Consider the following 8000-nt stretch of genomic DNA (forward strand, 5'->3'; position numbering starts at 1 on the left):
CTCTCCACAGCATGTCTGTGCTTTTCACACGCAGACTCCTCTTCTCCCCTGATCTCTATTTCACCTCAGGCCGCTGGTCCGCTCCGGCAGTAATTTCAGGTTACGTAACTACAACAAAAAGTTGCTTCAAATATTAGGTTTTTGGAACAGATTTTTACAACAGGTGAAGGTTACCTAGAGCATTTTGTTTGAAGTGCTCTATATTTCACAAGTGACACGCAAGTTCAGTACAGATCCATTTTTAAGGATTGTTATGGTACAACGCTGCCCATCTCACTGGGAAACGGACCTTAATCATGATAAATACCTGTGATCCGATTCACCTCTGGGCTGCTTACCTCCGTGGTCCTCTGTGGAAATCATAAGGGAAACATCACAAAAGGAAGTCATATAATTTAATTGTCAAATATAAGAACGTTTCACATATACACGCAAGTGAACACATACATTCTGTACATGCGTTTATGTTGACCAAAGATTGGCTCCGAGAAACACAACAGCTACTGAAGCTGATAATGAGCAGATAAACATGGCGAACATGCACCCAAAGAAGTGTATTCTGGGTAACATGCATACTATTGCTCTGAATAAGCGTGTATGTCAAATAAATAAATGCATACTGTACCTAATGCCCTCCACTGAAAAGGATGCAAACTGGGATCAATAACCTGTTTGAGATTATAACCAAAGCTGCAACGCAACAGAAAGCCCTAGTTCTATGGAGAAACCACATTACAACTGCAGTTGTGAAAACTCTCTACTACTTGTAAAGCCTTATGGTTCTTTTTTTCCCTCATTTCCAATTATATTTTGAAATCTCCGCCCCCCCCAAAAAGTGAAAGCAACAATACTGTAATTCTCAGCCTGGCTTTTAATGCGTCCCACACAGATAAAATAGAGGCAATTAACATTTTTAGACTCCCTTAATTCAACAGTGGAGAAGGCGGCTGTGTTTTTGTTTTTATTTAACCTTTATTTAACATCTAGCATTACACATCTCTTGCCCGTTTGCTGGCTGAGAGGCGGTCCAGCTCGTGCACCACCGTGTTCCTGCTGGTCTCCAGCTGTGCCAGCATGGCCCTGAAGCCCCCGCTGCGCACCCAGGGAAACGGCTTCTCGGGCGGGGACGCCTCACTGCTCCGGCCCGCTGACCCCCGCGGGCGGGGGTGTGTTCTGAGGTCCTGCTGCATGCCGTTTCGGGGCTGAGGGCCCGCACTCTGCACGAGGCCCTCGCTCTGCTTGAGGGGATCTGCAGCCACACAAATCCCAACGTCCAGCCTCCTGTAGGAACTGCCCGAGTCACCGCTGATGCCGTCACCAGCGGCCATCAGCACACCTGCCTCACTGCTGCAGGACCCACTGCCCTGAGAGTCCCTGTGAGGCTCCTCCCCCTGAGGCTCCTCCTCCCGAGGCTCCTCCCACTGAGGCTCCTCCCTCACCTCGCACAGCTTCCTCTTCCTCTGCTTCCTGCCACGCCCAGCCCTGACTCTCACAGCATTCTGACTGGCACCAGGCTTCACTCTCATCTGGCTCTGCTTTCTGTGGGAGACGGTGTCCCGCGCCCTGCAGCGCCGCAGGTTTCTGGCACACAGAAACACACACACACACACACACACACACACACACACACACACACACAAACACACACACAGAAACACACACACAGAAACACACACACACACACACAGGCACATACACACAGAAACACACACACACACACACACACAGAAACACACACACACAGAAACATACACACACACAGGCACATACATACAGAAACACACACACACACACACACAGAAACACAAACACACACACACACATACAAACAAACAAACACACACACACAAAACAAAGTAAATAAGATAAACGTTTCAGCAGAAAATCCAGATAAAGTCGAAGGCTTAAAGAACACAGAACAAGTAAAGGCAGATGCATTATATTAAGAACATTATGTATTCGTGCGTTTATGTATTATGTTCTGTTTGCTGTTGCTCAAGTCACACGCTAAACCACATAAAGCTGCTACTGCCACCGTCTGTAACAGCCCACAGCGTGCACGCCCACGAGAGGCAGCCTGCCACCGTCTGTAACAGCCCACAGCGTGCACGCCCACGAGGGACAGCCTGCCACCGTCTGTAACAGCCCACAGCGTGCACGCCCACAAGGGACAGCCTGCCACCGTCTGTAACAGCCCACACGAGAGGCAGCCTGCCACCGTCTGTAACAGCCCACAGCGTGCACGCCCACGAGAGGCAGCCTGCCACCGTCTGTAACAGCCCACAGCGTGCACGCCCACGAGAGGCAGCCTGCCACCGTCTGTAACAGCCCACACGAGAGGCAGCCTGCCACCGTCTGTAACAGCCCACAGCGTGCACGCCCACGAGAGGCAGCCTGCCACCGTCTGTAACAGCCCACAGCGTGCACGCCCACGAGGGACAGCCTGCCACCGTCTGTAACAGCCCACACGAGAGGCAGCCTGCCACCGTCTGTAACAGCCCACAGCGTGCACGCCCACGAGAGGCAGCCTGCCACCGTCTGTAACAGCCCACACGAGGGACAGCCTGCCACCGTCTGTAACAGCCCACAGCGTGCACGCCCACGAGGGGAGGGACAGCCTGCCACCGTCTGTAACAGCCCACAGCGTGCACGCCCACGAGAGGCAGCCTGCCACCGTCTGTAACAGCCCACAGCATGCACGCCCACGAGAGGCAGCCTGCCACCGTCTGTAACAGCCCACAGCGTGCACGCCCACGAGGGGAGGGACAGCCTGCCACCGTCTGTAACAGCCCACACGAGGGACAGCCTGCCACCGTCTGTAACAGCCCACACGAGGGACAGCCTGCCACCGTCTGTAACAGCCCACACGAGGGACAGCCTGCTGCCCTTTCCCCTCGGTGCGCGATGCACAGCCACGCCTCTCACCTGTGCAGAAAGACGTGAGCTCTGCAGCAGGATGGCCGGGCCGTCTGCGCCCCCGCCGCCGCCGCGCAGCCCTGAGCTCTCCTCCGGATCCTACTCAGATGTGCCCACAGCCTTCTGCAATCACAAACCACAGGGAGAGCACAAAACACCCGTTTACTTTCAGCAAGCTGGGCAAGCATCTTTCCACAGTGAAGAAAATTGAACCATGAAAAGACAGCATGACTACAAACTTCCCATTCTGCCACTTAAAAAAAATCTATGTGGTGTTCCAGCTGCATGACTGTGTTTAAAGTACACCAGATGTATTCTGCTGATCCACACAAACCACGGATTAATAAGTTGGTGCAACAGAAATGACTGGTAGTAAACTATCAATAAGGTTCAAAATTCAACATGCCAACAAAAACTTTTCATGTTTTTCAAAAATATGCTCAATAGTCCATTTATAACTGCTAAACATTGGTATTCCTGAATATCCATACACTCTACCCCGGTGTTTCTCAATCCTACTCCTGGAGCCCCCCTGTCCTGCATATTTTCTATCTGTCCTTGCTGCTTGATTAAATCAGGTGTGGTCAGCTAATCAAAAGTGCCACTGATGAGTTCAGTCAGGTAGGTAGAGCAGGGAAAGATGGAAAACGTGCAGAGCAGGGGGGGCCCCAGGAGCAGGATTGAGAATCAGTGCACTTACTTTAGATCTATCAACTCATGTGACTTTTTCAGGCAGGGTACACTGATGATGTCAAGAGCCTTTGGTCCCCATTAACAGCTGATTCCCAGAAACACATCATTTTCAAAAAGGGCCCACCGCATTAATGTATTGCATATGATTAAAAAGCATGACATACGTACCCTCTTATGCTTGCCAGCGTTCTTGGTCTCCAAATTTTATTCAGCACCCACTGGTCACACGACAGAGAGGTGGGGTCTGAAAGGGAAATAAGGGCAGGAGGCTGAGTGTCACCTAAAGGCAGACCCTAACCCCTAACCCCCACCACAGCACAGCTGCCTGCAAGGGGGGCATCTCCACCCAACCCCCTGGCTGAAGGCAGACTCCAGCCCCACCCCCACTGACCTGACTTAGCAACAGCAAAAGGGGTCCCAAGGAAATGTTCACCCAGTGTAAAACACCATAGGTAGAGTGTCTAATAATACTGACTCCTACTCACTCTGGGTAGCGTGGATTTGCTCTACAAACAAACATTTCACTCCCCAGTCACATACTGCAGATCGACATACAGCCTCATCTGTACTATTTATTGTCATACTTTTGTCATATTTTGTGCCAAGGCACACACACACAGTTCTGGCCAACAACCCTTTTGTTTAGTCAATATCAAACATGTCATTACAGGTCAGCTGCACATGAGCATTTGGGTGTAAGAACAGCACACAGAGCTGATATGGGCCAGTGGGGAAGCAGGTCTGGTAATCAGCATGATCAAAGCCTGTCAGTGGAAATAAGCACTTTTTTTCCTAATTCATTTGTGTATGACTGGACACACACAAATGAAACGGAAAGTGTTCAAGTGTTTGACTGGACATGACAGGTCAGAATCAGAAGGGCCACTGTGCTTGGGTCTTTTTCAGTAACCCCAGAATGAAATGAAACAGTTAACTGCTGATTTTCGTTTTCTGCACAGCATGAAGCAGCTCTTAGGCAGCTCTTCTGTGACGGTGCGGTGCTGCAGGCAGAAGCAAACCGTAAGCACTCACCATAGTTAAAGCTCTTCTTCCAGTTCTTCAGTTTCCGCATCCTCCTGAAGAGCTCTGCACAGCGTTCACAGCGCGACGGGACAGGGGCCACGGGGGTCAGGGTGGGGCCAGACGCCGTTGATGACGAGTCGCTAACATCATGCTTATTTCCCACAATTCCTACAACTTCCACAACATCCTCTTCTTCAGTGTCCAATAAGGAAATGACGTGCTCTCTGCCCTGGAGCCCATCATCACCCAGGACCCAAAGCCCATCTTCTTTCACACTGTTGCCTGAGTCTGATCCAGCCGCCTCAGTGAGACTGACAGATATTCTGCCATCTTCCTCCAACTCCTCCCAGTCGGTGCCTTCATCACTGATCACCACACTGGCATTGTCTGAGCCGCCACTCACCTGGGTGAGTTCCCTCCACCCCCTCCTGAGCCCCGCCCCCACCCCTGCACGGCCACGCCCAGGGCAGCTCCTGGAGGGCCAGCTCTCCTTCTGCTCATACAGCGATTGGACATGGCTGGGTTTGGATCTCTGTGATCGGCCGCTTCTCCGGATCGCAGGAGCTTGGAAGCTTTTGGACAGGCTCTGCCTGGAGCTGCTTACACGTACACGGATCGATCTGGACAGGGCCATTGCTGTCTGTGACCAACTGGAGTTCTGCTGGACGACGGAACTGTACCTGTTGTTAACGTAAAACCAACACAATAGCTCAACATAAATGAACAAAGCACAGAATTACAACAGCGCAAGCATCTGAGGCCAGACCCGGCAGAGGCAGTGGACATGCCTCCTGCGCTGTCTCTGCGTGTGCAGGGGAGGCAGAGCGCATACACGCGGCCTCAGAGCGCATACACGCGGCCTCAGAGCGCATACACGCGGCCTCAGAGCGCATACACGCAGCCTCAGAGCGATGGCCGCGGTGCTACGGTACACAAGCTCTCATCCTATGCTGCATGTTGCCGAAAATTTTTGACAGCATAACGAACAAATCAGTCAGTTCAATTCCAAAAACATTTTTCTGTGGTAAAATCGGTAGTTTACAAGTGATAATTCTGGTTACTATGGTTCTCAGGCGCTTGGTTTTGATAGCTGGTGTAGACTGAATGTTTGGGTAAGCGGACTGAAGGCATCGCTCCCCGGCACCACAGAGCAGGCTAGCAAGCCAAAGCTAACACACGCTGCTTATCCTCCACACTCACAGCATCTCAAAGCGCTCGTCGTAATCCGCCTCCTTCCATCCATCCACGTTCATTCTGATGTTACGACTTTATTCACTTTTCTAACTAATTTTTAAATTTGGTACAACTCACTACTCGCTAATGGCTAACCGCTCCTTCCCTCCTTCCTTTCAAACGAGCAGGCACGACACACCGCGAGACGGCGCGAGACCCCGCGCGGAGCCACGTGAGCGCTCTCACAGGGCTCATTGGGTGGCCGCACGCAGAAGCCCCGCCCCCGTTTCTCTGTCTCATCCAATGAGCGGCAGGGAGTCTGACGGTGAGGCGTTGCCACTGCGGCGCTCTGCAGTAGAGGTTTGACTGCATGAGTGTGAATGAGCTGGCGAAGCTAAGCTAACAGCACAGCAGGACACTCAACGAAACATGCAGACTGAACCCCTAGCTACAGCTACTGACTGCCATGTCTCCTTCAGTAACAGTTGTTAGTGTTAGTAATAATGTTTTCAATGATGGTGATACCGAAAGTCAACTTAAAAAAATCGATGTTAATCAATATTATAGCTATGACAGATATCTACGAGTTACAGTTTCAGACATGTAGACTAATTAAGTAGCAATTTTAGTAATGGATTTCTGCTAGTTATATGAAAGTCATATAAGTACCGTCTTAATATGTTTCTAAGCTCACCTTTACCATCTTTTTCCAAATGTCCCCTTTAACATTTCTGGCAAAACTCTGCACTGCGAGGACTCTTGAATTTCACTAGTAGACTACCGGTCTGCATTTCCATATGCAATGTGGCGAACATTTGGGTGCACTTTGTTCATCTGCTGAATTTTTTAATTGAAACCAATTATGTAGGCTACTAACATGACAATGGATTAATATACCTGTAAAAATACAAAATACCCCCAAATAAATGTATAAACTGCAAAACACCGACGCATAAAGGTGTGGAACTTTGTGCGTGACGAGTCAATGTATAGTCTAACAATATACAGGACATTGTACTGTAATGGTAGCATACGCTTTTAACGATCGAGTGGATAACTAGTCATTACAAAACATTTGATGTATAAAATATAATAATATGTTTTACTGTTAACTGTCACGGCTAACCATGATGTGTAATGTGAGCTAACGTTAGTTAACTTGGCAAGTTAGTGACCTCAGTCACACCTTTTATGTTTTTTTTTTTCTCTCATAGAAAATTAAAGATTCACCATAATCCTACGTTCTGGTAGGAAAATGTTGAAGGCTTCATCCATGGTGAATCGGTCTGTTTCAGAAAAACAAAGTTAGTGCCGTAGCAGCGGTCCGGTAGTTTATTGGGTGAGTGAGCTGAGCTTGTTTCCAATACTCATGACTTTCTTCGGGTCCAAAAGATTGCATAATGAATTTAATATTTCATAAACAATCTCTTCTAGTTCTTTAGTACTGTTGGGTAAATGGCATCAGGGCCTAGTGATTTATTTGTCTAGGTTTTCTCCCCCTAATACTTTACAGTCCCTTGTTTTTAACGGTATCTGTTTCACGTGTTAAACCGGACTGCGGGCATACATGGACTCGCTTCCCTGGTGGTGCCCTCAGCGGAGTAACTGATCAGCGTATCTACTATAGCTTTATTACTATAAAGCATTTTTGGGGATTACATCTTGAATCTTTCGATATGTGCTTTTAAAAGACCTTTGGTCTCCCGTGTTAAGCTTTTAACATCGGATGATACCCTACACTCTGATTTCCTATTACTCTCTGAGCTGTCTTTTTAAAAAATATTCTCTCTAATCTTTGCTTCTGCATCAAACTCTTTCACAATGATTTATTTAACTACCATAGAGACCTCATTACTTTCCCTCTTTTTTAGCATTAATGTATACAGCTCCTTGAAAGTAATTTCTTTGAATTTCCACCAATTCTCATTCAAAGTTCTGCAGTCTAGAAGTATTATCGCGTCATGTTCCTTTTCTTTCATCTTATAAAACGATCTTGCTTAAAACTGAAAACCTTCGGTCTGGAGGAGGTGAACTTTCATTCCTGTGGTCACTTCACCACACCGGCTCCACTGCTGCTAATTCCATCAGCATTAGTATATGACTGTGATACAAAATGGGATACATTAAGTGGAGGAAAAATAATCGGAACAAGTTCATTAGTTAAAAATATCATAATACGTTGGTTATACACGCAG

Source organism: Megalops cyprinoides, chromosome 14 (genome assembly GCF_013368585.1).
Source record: "Megalops cyprinoides isolate fMegCyp1 chromosome 14, fMegCyp1.pri, whole genome shotgun sequence".
NCBI lineage: Eukaryota > Metazoa > Chordata > Actinopteri > Elopiformes > Megalopidae > Megalops > Megalops cyprinoides.